Source organism: Sinohyriopsis cumingii, chromosome 8 (assembly GCF_028554795.1).
Source record: "Sinohyriopsis cumingii isolate HCF-2022 chromosome 8, ASM2855479v2, whole genome shotgun sequence".
Taxonomy (NCBI): Eukaryota; Metazoa; Mollusca; class Bivalvia; order Unionida; family Unionidae; genus Sinohyriopsis; species Sinohyriopsis cumingii.
This window is the reverse complement of record NC_142968.1, coordinates 5,093,228-5,105,286: the sequence shown is the minus strand read 5'-3', so window position 1 is coordinate 5,105,286 and position 12,059 is coordinate 5,093,228. Positions and strand designations below refer to the sequence as shown.

General features: G+C 35.4%; 1 protein-coding gene across 1 annotated transcript in view; it reads right to left on the bottom strand.

The window, feature by feature from the left end:
- Nucleotides 1–865: 865 nt before the first annotated feature.
- LOC149792884 (uncharacterized) overlaps nucleotides 866–12,059 on the bottom strand; it is a 126,286-nt gene continuing 115,092 nt past the window's right edge. The window contains exons 11-13 of the mRNA XM_089968919.1: nucleotides 7,761–8,087; nucleotides 4,155–4,490; nucleotides 866–3,412 (exon numbers count right to left, since the gene is read on the bottom strand). The gene's annotated coding sequence lies outside the window, so the exon portion shown is untranslated. The remainder of the gene's footprint in view (nucleotides 3,413–4,154; nucleotides 4,491–7,760; nucleotides 8,088–12,059) is intronic.

Here is a 12,059-nt window from a genome sequence, read left to right as displayed (position 1 = left end):
TCTTTAGCTCAGCATTGTTCTTTCAATGTCCCTAACAAAGAATGCCACAAATTTGTAATGAAGCCTGCTGCCTTTTCGGATGGCAGTTCAGACTTAAATTCTTTAAACTTCACAGTGCATGTGTAAGCCGTGGTTCTGAAATTTGTGGAGGTCAATTTTGCGTTTCTCGAATGTCATACTAATGTTCGGGAGCTAATGACTTTATTGTTTGGTGGATCTAGACTATATTGTCTTGTGACAAATTTTGATGGCGTTTGTTCAGATTCACTCATGTCATCTCGCAAATTACATACTTTTACTTGGGCAAACACTTCAGGTACCTTTATGAGGTGACACGGAAAGTCGTCTCCGCCGCCACTTGTTTTATTTTATGGTTTAATGCTCAGCAAAGGATGATTGTTTCATCTCAATTATAAAATATGATTTGGCTTCGTTTCACACACACACACACAAACACACACACACACACACACACACACACACACGCACTCACACACACACACACACACATAAACACACACACACGCTCATTATAAGGAGTGAGAGAGAAAGCTTCTCACCCTATGACAATATATTATCAATTCAGCTTTCAGACTGTGAAGAGGAAGATGTAGGAGTCGAATCAGATCGCTTCCTAGAGAGAACCATACATAGAGTCATTATACAGTATACTTCGCATAAGACTACAGTATGTTTATCTCAGGGTAAAAGTCAAGACACTTGAAATATCAGCCAAGAGAAAAGATATTGGACTCCAGGAAACAAGGTGATGTGCCACAAAGAAGAGAAAAAGGCAGGAGGAACGAGAGGAGGAGTAGCATGTTTCAAAAACAGAAGTCATTGAAATAAAGAAATAAAAAAGAAATGTTATGAAATGTTTAATGTGATTCAAATTATAATACTGCAAAGTCGCTTTGTCCTAATTTTCTGCACTATGAATATTATACTTAAACACCCTTATACACACCAGTAAATCATGAGAAAATGGATTTAAGTTTTGCAATCATTAATTTACACGCGATATGCATGTACCTAAAAAGAACCGTTGGAGTTTTGTTTTCTGTTTTTTTTTTTTTTGTTAGGGGTGTTGTTTTGTTTCTTTCCTGTTTCAACACTTAAGGACTTGAAATCATTTGGACTTTGGCTATGTATACAAATGCATTGTTCCATTTTATCACCTGTACCCATGGCAACTCAAGATGTCGATTAGTGTTTAATCTTCTACGCAGTTTAACCCGTACTACCTTGCCTATGTCGAGGCATCGTGGACCATCACAAAGAAAACGGAAACGGCGATACGGAAGAGAAGAATTTATGTGCAGAGGCAATGGTGTCTGAAGCGGGTCTTGCTCTACGACCAACGGTGCAAACAAAATCGAGGAGAAGAAGATCACTGAATCCGTGTTGTATTTGTTAATTAACTTTGGTTAGCAGCTCCAAAGGCCCTTTTTAGGGACATACAGATCCCTAGATAAAGATATACCAATCGTATTTACCAAAACAATTTTTTATGTTATGTAGTTGTTTGTCTATGCCTATGTTGTTGACAACTAAGTCTTAAAAACCACATACGCCTCCTCGTGTGATTATATGTGATTGTATACATGTGGGGTATATTAGTGTGTTTTATAAACATTGCCTTACCCTTTTGAGTGATAGCATGTGTTTGTATATTAGTGTGTCAAAACATTTCGTTACCATTTTTTGACCCCTTAAACACCTTTGACACCAAACTTTCTCCAGCATGTTAAATCTATGGGCGTCTATATAATTTCATTTGGCTAAATACCGTATCCCTGGTGTTAAACCTATGGCGCCAATATAATCATGACATGACCCCAAATAAGCTCACTTAACTACTTTTCGAAACATCGATGCATAGTGTTTCTGGTTGTTGCGTGAAGGTTCGCGTAAAATATATACGATCATACAGAACTGACGACAGTATAAAGAGCGTATAGACTATTAAGCACGCTTTACTGTGATATCCATAACTCTGTCCATAAAAATGACACTTACATGTATCGTCTAAGTATTGATAATTCGAATGTACTATATCTTTGACAAAGACATACTTCCCAAAACACAACCGAGTCAAACTGATTTACCTACATTACCTATTAAACCACATCAATTTCATGGACGCACAACCCTCGGGGACATTTTCGTATGCGAGTTTTGGTATAATTTCAAAGTAAGAGCGAAAAAATGTTAAGTACGATGACAAAGGAATCCTTTAAAAATATCGACATAAGATAAGTGCATGCAATATTTGGACAAAAATCAATGATGTGTCCTGCAAATAAAAATGAATTAGAAAAATTGCACCAAAATGGTTCTCTACAGTATGAATCCTGATATTGTGCATAGAGGCTTGTAACAAAGGGATGTCTAATGCGTATCTTGCTACATATTTATTTGACTTATTTGGACCCCGAAAATTTAAATCACACCATCGTTAACAGTAGTAGCAGTAGTAGTAAGAGTAGCATTAGTAATAGCATAACGTTCAGTGTTGTTATTATTTATATTATTATATTTAGTATTGCTAGTATTATTAGTTTTACTATTGTTATTGTTATTATCACTATTACTATTGTTAGTATTACTATTGTTATTGTTATTATTATTACCATTATTATTATTGCTGTTATTATCTACGCACATCAGAGTATACTTCATGTAAGACTGGAACACTTTCACATTTGGTTACTCACCTTAAAAAATCCTGTATTTCTTGTATTAAAATTTATATTTACTAAACCAAAGCCGTCATCACGTGTATAGCCATAACTCAAAATAATTTTAAAATTCTGGACATTATATACAGCAATCAATATCTGACTTTCTTCAGTTTTGTTTGCAAATTTTAAGATTAAAAAAACTAAAAGCACACACGGCTCTATTAAAAAAGTTATTAGTTGTCTACGTTTTTATTTAACATTTACCAGTACTGAAAGTAAATGAAATTTTATATGTGCGTTTGGAAATGACAAGTTTTAGTAATTCTGATAACAATATCTGTACCTACATAACTTTTAAACTGTTGTATAAACTAGTCAAATTTACAAGCCAGTCTCATACCAGGACAAAGAGATACAAGGGACATGTTATGATAAGTGTGTATGTTTTCAAATAATTCTCCCAGAAACACGTTGTGAACATGATGCTTACAACATCTGCAAGTCTTCGGGTGACATATTTCCGTTTTCCATATGGTTGGTGTTGCATATTTTACTCCGAAAGCACCATAAAACTATACCTAATCCAATAATTGTCATCGGAACAAACCCACATATCAGCCCCACTTCCAGTTTACTCGGCCCTTGTTGATCATTGAGTGAAGAAGGCTCATGTTTAGCAGACATTTGCACTTTCCAAGCATGGTTTCCCAAGAGTTCTTCCGGCAACGCTTGTGAAAAATAAAAATATTGAGAAAAGATGTTTTATCAATGATTTTATTTTATAAAATTGTGTATGCTTTGAGCTCACAGTACGCATAAAGAGATGTAAATACTCAAAACTGCATAAGACTTTTGTTCTGAGTCTGCGAAAGTACGAGTTTAATAATGCGTATGGTTTACGTCGATTCCGTCAGATAGTGTGTATTCGTCAGCCATATCAAACAAGTTCTCTCCCTTGACTCAGAACAAAGTACGAATGCAGTTTAGCGTATATTACAACCCACTTTTTATGATTTCTAATTTTTGGTAACTTTACTGTATGAATGAAATTCGAAAGAAACTTGGATTTTTAAAAGTATTATTCAAAGACTTTGAAGATGGCTCTTAAGTTGTTAGAATATGGGTATGTGTGACGGAAATACAAACTGAACGGGTGGATCGACCGCAACATCAAGCATGTAAGGTTAAACGGGTATTTAATGAACCTATGCATTTTTACAGAGTTCCTTCTTATAGGATTTATTAATTTTGCCAAAGGTTAGTTTACTTGATAATCAACATGATAAAGAACTGAAATCTGAAATACAAAACAGAACATTAATGTCAATATGTTGTACCGATCTTGGAAATTGAAATATATGTACATATCTCTAAACTATATATATATATATATATATATATATATATATATATATATATATATATATATATATATATCGAAATGATAACATGTTTCTGTACTTTATTTACCTGGTAGGTAGACTGATTTACACTCTGTGTCGGATATACTTTTGTCTTTAAAGCCCCGATTCATAAGAATGTAAATGCTGTAGTGTCCAGTGTCATTTAATGAAATGTTATGGAGTAATATCCCAAATGGTCCAAATCTCTCCACGCGTCCTGCATAACTTCCGTGAGGTGCAAATGTGATGTTGACAGCACTGGCTACGGATGAATATTCCTTGAACCACGTTACACGTAACACAGACTCAATCGGCAAAAACGAACAGTCCCACGTAAAAATCACTGAATGTGTATTGTCGCCAATGAAGATGATAGGTTCTTTTGCAACCGGGCATTTAAAAACTGAAATAAGGGTTTTATTTATCAATACTAGCTTCGATTAAAATTGATTTTGTAATAACATTACAAATCAACGTGACAAATAAACTAAAAATAATGTTTATTTTATATTTTCATAAATGTATAATACATGTTTGAAAAGCTAATATTGTGCTCATTTTAGGGCTGGGAACGAGTGCCAGTTGTCATAAATCATGAACTCACAAAAAAGTTTCTCCACCTTCTGTAAACACTTGTATCAAATGCATTGTTACCATGGGGTCTTACTCTGTCATGACAATGAACAGTCCCAATCCCCAACTCCTGATCCAAATCAGGAACTCGAGTTAGTTCTGCAGGGTGAAGGAGATTCACCAGGTTTATTCTGAGGGTGGCAAAACTTATTAAAATGTGGAAACAGGAAAGTGTAGTTCAAAAAAATCTCTCGTTCAGGGTCACGGACATCAAATGTTGGGAACGACTGTCATATGAGCTTTACGACAGAAACAAGATATAGATTTAACTCAAACCAGATTAGTTTGACTCGTAGGGCATAGAGTCAATTGTGAAAATTAACAAGTTATTTTCCAGAAAGTGAACAAACTCAAAAATAATGAATTTCTTGACATGGCGATTGCACGACAGATACAAGGAACTGGAGATGCATTAGTAACTTATCTATTTATAGATCTACGGTGTTTCCTGGATATTACTTTCTTTCTCACTTTGCAGATTGCCACGAGAGGTGATCATCTCACTTGGACAAGAAACAACAACAAACATGCATGAGTTATATATATATATATATATATATATACATATATATATATATATATATAGAGAGAGAGAGAGAGAGAGAGAGAGACGCAAACGCTCTTCATTCTTAAAAATCCATTCCGGTGTGAAAATGTCAACAGAGATCTTCTTAGTTTCCAATTTAAGAAGAATCATGACAAATAGTTTGGGAACATGCACAACAGAGTCAATAATATAAGCAATCAGATGAAAGGCATGCTCTGTTGTGTAGCCTGGCTAGACGTAACATGTAAAGAGGGGATGAGATACATGTTACATGTAAATAGGAGCCGAGATACATGTCACATGTAAAGAGGGGATGAGATACATGTTACATGTAAATAGGAGCCGAGATACATGTCACATGTAAAGAGGGGATGAGATACATGTTACATGTAAATAGGAGCCGAGATACATGTAACATATAAAGAGGGGATGAGATACATGTTACATGTAAATAGGAGCCGAGATACATGTCACATGTAAAGAGGGGATGAGATACAAGTTACATGTAAATAAGAGACGATATACATTTAACACGTAAATAGGCGTCGAGATACTTGAAACATATAAATAGATCAGTTTATATTAGCAATTTATTGTACGCCGTGCATCCGTATCATGATTAAATGTACCAAACTTGAAAGGTAGCCTAGCTTTCTGTCAGATAATTTGTGGTCAACCGTCAGCTTGATACACCTCATAAACGTAGACAAGCCCCAATAAATAATCAAAACAATCAGCTGCGCTTTCTGCATGTTTACGACAAGGAGAAACTAAGTCTTGTCTTCAAAACTCACAGGTCATTCATTGTTATCATAGATATTGTAATCTGCTTCACCGGCTTCGCAAACGTTCACTACGCTGATTTTTAATCTTTCTGGTTCAGTAATTTTTCTAAATGGTTGCAAAGTTGCTTTGAGAAGCTTTGAATGCAAAATGTTGGAATGAAACCATTTAAATATCGAAATGATGACAATGTTTGCAAACGGATACAAGTGTGAAAACGCACATTTAAGTCATCCCAGGTCTAAGTCCACAAAATACACGTAGCTTTGTAAAGGTTATTAAAGTGTCCGTGTGACTTTGAATAATTGAAAAGAATGGAATTCTATAAGCTTCTGTATGAAATAAAGTTCACCTTTCAGTAAGATACATTCTCGTGCGAAGGGCAGAAGACCAAGTTTCCTCATTGCTTCGTGTAATAACTAATTTTCCAATTAGAAGAGCGACTTAAAAGCATTTTCTAAAGTACAGTGTACATAAGTTTGGTGTTTTGCAGCACAGTAACACAGATTGGATACTTAGTGTCAGGCCAAATGACTGGCTACGAGACACTGCGGCCCCTTTCTAGCTCGGCTTCGAAAGATTTCGCCCTTTTGTTTCGGCTAAAAGTGATATGTTGTGTATTCATTTAGATCTATTCGAATGACAGACATTATCTAACCAATATTTTTTGTGCCATCCATATCGGAATGTTTAATATAATAATATGTTTTCATGTTCAGAATTTATCCGACTAATGTTATTTTAAGATGTTTTGCTATGCTTTACACTCGAACAAAATACGTAAAATTATGGTCTGTATCGATTCCTAGGGCAAGTATTTTAATGCTACTAACTCTCAACATAAATGATAGATAGATAGATAGACAGACGTTGTTATTTTATATATACACACACACACACACACACACACACACACACACACACACAAATATATATATATATATATATATATATATATATATATATATATATATATATATATATATATATATATACGACCAGAGTACAAAAAACATTTACACAACTGTAGGAATGCACTGCCCACTAAAAGTGTTTTAAAAGACATTACCTTCGATATTGTCATTATCTATTGACAAAAAATGATTCCAGCGAAGATATTAAATAGAATAATGTAGTGTTTTCTTTCTGATTATTAAGATGGTAATTTGTGTAACTTTACTTGAAAACATATGCTCGTTTCGTTGTTTCTACGACATTTATTTCATAAGATTAATTTGCAATACCAATCAGCGCATCTAACAAAAGAAAGAAATGCTTATATCTCCACAGGTATGTGTGTACGAATACGCAATTACCTAACGATTACAACTTGTTTGACAGAGAGGATATGTAGTGCGAGAGAGAAATTATAAAAAGGACAAGAACATTAATGTTTGACCGGTTGATGATAACAAAAGCTGGTAAAATTATTCATCAAATACAACATTAAACTGACCATAAACTGACCATTAATATACCAATACTAAAATAACTATTGTGAGATATTCTGGGCATCACATGTTCAAGATTGCCATTTGACCTTTGTCACCTTTCCTAGACTATTGTTATAAAAGCATGTATACCTTCAAACTGAATGATATTATTTATTTGTGCCATATTTATCTGACAGATAAGTCGACTGATATTGTGTGTATTCTTTTCTTACGTGGCAGGTAGGGTCGACATGCATGATTTAAATACTTTATTTACCTGGCAGGTAGGTTGAATGGCAAGATATCTGTAGGGTACCGTTCGGTAACCTTACAAGAACGGTTATATTATAGTACCCAGAGTCATTCATTGAAATGGTATGGAGTGAAATCCCACACGTTCCAAATCTCTCCACTCTTCCTACATAACTCCCGATGGATTCAAATGTACTGTTATTAGCAATGGCCATAGGTGTGTTCCCCTTGGACCACGTTACACCTACCACATATTCATTCGGCGACACTAAACAGTTCCATGTAAAATTAACTGAATGTGTATTGGCTCCAGTAGAGCTGATAGGTTTCTCAACAACAGGGCATTCTAAATCTGAAATAAGATTGGTATTATTAATGTTAAACCTATGGACATTTTTTAAATGTAATAAAGTGTATCTGGATTAAGGAATTAATATATTATCGTACAAACTTACAACTAATAATACAATTCCGGCTAGGTTCATATGTACCGTCTCAAAACAATTCGCTTTGTTTTTTATTTATTCATTCTTCAATGCATTTGAGATGTTATGTTTGGAGGCTGGGGAAATCGTTTATGCAAAGTAATATTCTAAATTCTGATTGAATGATTATGCGGGCTCTGTTTATAGAGACATGCTATTTCCGAAAGTTCTATACCTTTGCAAAATTCTAAACTAAGATAATGCTATAAAATTCATTGGTGTCACAATAAACGACAATGCCATATCATTTGGGAAAATGTAGAACAGAATCATTGATACAAGCTGAATCAGATGTGTGGTGAATGTACCCTTGAGTAGGGGGTATTTATATAACATGCAAATGGGTAAGCTTCTTTATATCATTGGATTGCCCATCCTGCTCGTTTACCACAAGTTAAACGAACCAGCGGAAATGGTATGATTGTTGGTCTCTGCTGTGCACAGCAAATCCATAATTAACTAGCTCTTCCAACGCAAAGTTTATACCACGTAATCTTCGTCTTCTAGAGTCGGTATTAGATAATTTGTGCTCGACCTACAACCTGCTTTAGCTCACAAAAGTATCACGACCCAGATATATAACCAGAACGATCATTTGCACTCACGACATGTTTACAATTTTGGGAAGGTTAAGTCTCGTTTTATAAATACGACACTCGCTGAACACAGTGTTATTGTAATCCGTAACATATATCTTTCCGAAAAATCCAGGTTATTCGTTTAGGACAATCTAAGTGGATCTTTCTGCTAGAAAGATTGATTTAAGTAGTTATAAATTTGATCTTGGTGGGAATGGATTTATATGCACATATGCGTAGTATGTATATCAATCGGATGGCTGTTTTGTAATGGGTACAAAGAGGGACAATCTGATAGAAGTCAACTCAGCTTTATGTCCTAAAATAGTTCATATGTTTTGGTCTCACTGACGGAAATTTATTCAAGGAAATAAATGAATGTGGATTATTGAATATAATAAGCCGTCATAAAACATTTACTTACAAGAGGTTCACTTTCATTAAGTGTACATGCGTAGGTGAGAGGACAAATTTTCACCAATGTTCCATGAATTAGACATATTCATGTCAAGAAGGGAGACTTAAAATCATCATTCTACGTAAAGTATACGTACATCATTTTTATCGTGCTTTATACACAGCAACAGAAATATCGTATTTAGTACCAGGACAAATGGCTGATTACTAGACGCTTTTGACCTTTTCACGCTCATCTCTGAAAGGTTTTGCCCTTCGTAATTTTGACCTTTGTGTTTCGGTAGAAAGATTGTTTGTTTTCTAAAGTCCATTACATTTTTATATTTTGAATAATCTTTAAAATAATTGGCAGCAGGGGTATTAAACGAAATGAATTTTGCTTTTCGTTCCACTGAATATTCGCGTAAATTTATTTATAACATGGTTTGAAAATGAAAGACATTTTGCACGTTTCTTACTCATTTAGTTTAGTTGCTTCTACAAATGTTATTTCATAAGTTTTAAAGTTGATTTAGATTTTGTGCACTTCGAAACAGAAAGGAGCGCCTGTATCGTCTGAAAAATAAATATACGGAATTACCAAATATAAACAAAATTTTAGACTCACATTATAAGTACGGAATAGGGACGATATAGCGTCAGTGGGAATTAGCATTAAAAACCAGCCTGGGACGATATAGCGTCAATGTGAAATTTAACATTACGGAAACCCCTGGGACGATATAGCGTCAAGGGGAATTTAACATGGGAATATGGGACTGTTTAGCGTCAAGGGGAATTGAACATGGGAATAAATCGTGGGACTGTTTAGCCTCAAGGGAATTTAACATGGAAAAAATCTTGGGACTGTTTAGCCTCAAGGGGAAATGGAACAGGGTCGGGACCCTATTTTAATAGGGTCCCGACCTGATGGGTCTATGGAAATGGAACAAGCGAAAAAAATTGAAACAGGGAGGGGTCTCTATTTTAAAAAAAATAAAAATAAAAATAAAAACATGGGGGGTAGGTAATGAAAGTCAAGGTCTTTTCGAGATGTTGGAGTGGCCCTGAAAAGGGCCTTTGGTTTTCTTCTTCTTCTTCTTCTAATTTCTTCTATTTATCCACCAGCTTCCTATTTTCTGTCCTACACTTTTTCTATTCTTTTCTTTCTTTTCTTCCTCCTTTTTCTTCTTTTTCTCTTCTTTCTGCTTCTCCTCCTCTTCTTTCTTCCTCTTCTCATTTTCTTCTTCCTTTTCAATTTTTTCGTTCCATGCTCTCATCCTTATCCTTTCCTCTTCATCCTCCTTCTCCTCCTTTATTTCTTTCAACAGATCACTAATGGTTTCCTTTAGTTTTTTAAATTGTTGATCTCCATCTTCACTCGATGGGGACTGTAAGAATAGCGATCCTCGTCCAGTCTTACTAACATTTGCTCCATCATGGCCAAATTGTCCAACACGTCTTGCAATTTTTTTCATTTTATCAAGGTAAGCCATCTTTTTTTTTCTTTGTAGAATGGTGCGAACGACGAACGTTGTGGATTCTTATACGAAAAGTGCCGACGTGAAGGAAAACATCCCTCTAAGACAAAACTTATATTACCTAAATCATGACCAAACAACGCGCGGACGCGAAGGAAAACATCCCCTACTTTTCTCTTCTCATATTATCTACTATTCACATACGCGAAGCAGCAATAAACAAACCCAAAATCTACCATCCACACACGCAAAGCATTAAAATCAAAACCCAATAATCTACTATCCACACTAACCTATGCTAGCGCTTATAAACACACAATCATATACATAAACACATACACTTACACTAGTAAAAAAGAGGCAGCGTTTATATTCACACTACTCTACATACACGCATTGGCAAATGGATTACTATTTCTTTTCTAAAGATTTGGGTAGCCCTGAAAAGGGCTGTTTGTTTTGAACTCCAGGGCACCTGGTTAATGATGGCACCTTCCAGGCCTGGCACCACACACATATCTTCTACTCCAATCTCTTTTCACTCTTTTGACTGGGAGCGCAGAGGGAGGATGATTGGCTTCAGCACCCCAATCCTCTGTCTCTGGTATATTGTAAGTCATCCTCTCTCCTATTTTCTTTTCTTCTTCTTCCCTCTGTCTTCTCTCCTCCTCTTCCTTCTTTATCCTTCCCTCTTCGACTATGGCCTCTGCAGCCAGCTCATTCACTATACGCCTGGCATATTCCAGGTGCATATGGAGTTCTAGAAGTTTCACAGTCCTTGTATTCATTGTCTTGCAGTTAACAGGTCGACGATGGGTAGCCCAAATGACGATTAGTTTTCAATTTATACTAAAAGCGCGGACGTGAAGGAAAACATCCCCTAAGACAAAACTTATATTACCTAGATCATGACCAAACAACGCGCGGACCTAAAAGAAACACTCACTCACTTTTTTATACTACCCATCACTATTCTAAAAAAATTTCATTTAAAAAAATAATATACTATCCACATACGTAAAGCAGCCAAATCAAGCCCAAATCTACTATTCCCACACTTCAAACAACAAAAAACATTATCATCATCTACTATCCACACAAACGTACGTGATCGCTTACAATGACACACACTCACACACATTTTGTAACTAAGAAAAATAATTCATGTGCTTATACACGCACTTCTATGTTTTAACTTATTATAGGCAATCAATTGTTATTTCTTTTCTAGAGATTGGGGTAGCCCTGAAAAGGGCTGTTTTTTGTGTGCGAAGTTGAAACTAGGGCGATTTTTTATATTCTAAGAATGCGACGTCCTCTGACGATAGACGTTCTGACGATAGGTCTGCTTCTTCGGAAAGAGAAGAAGAACTCTTTGGTATCG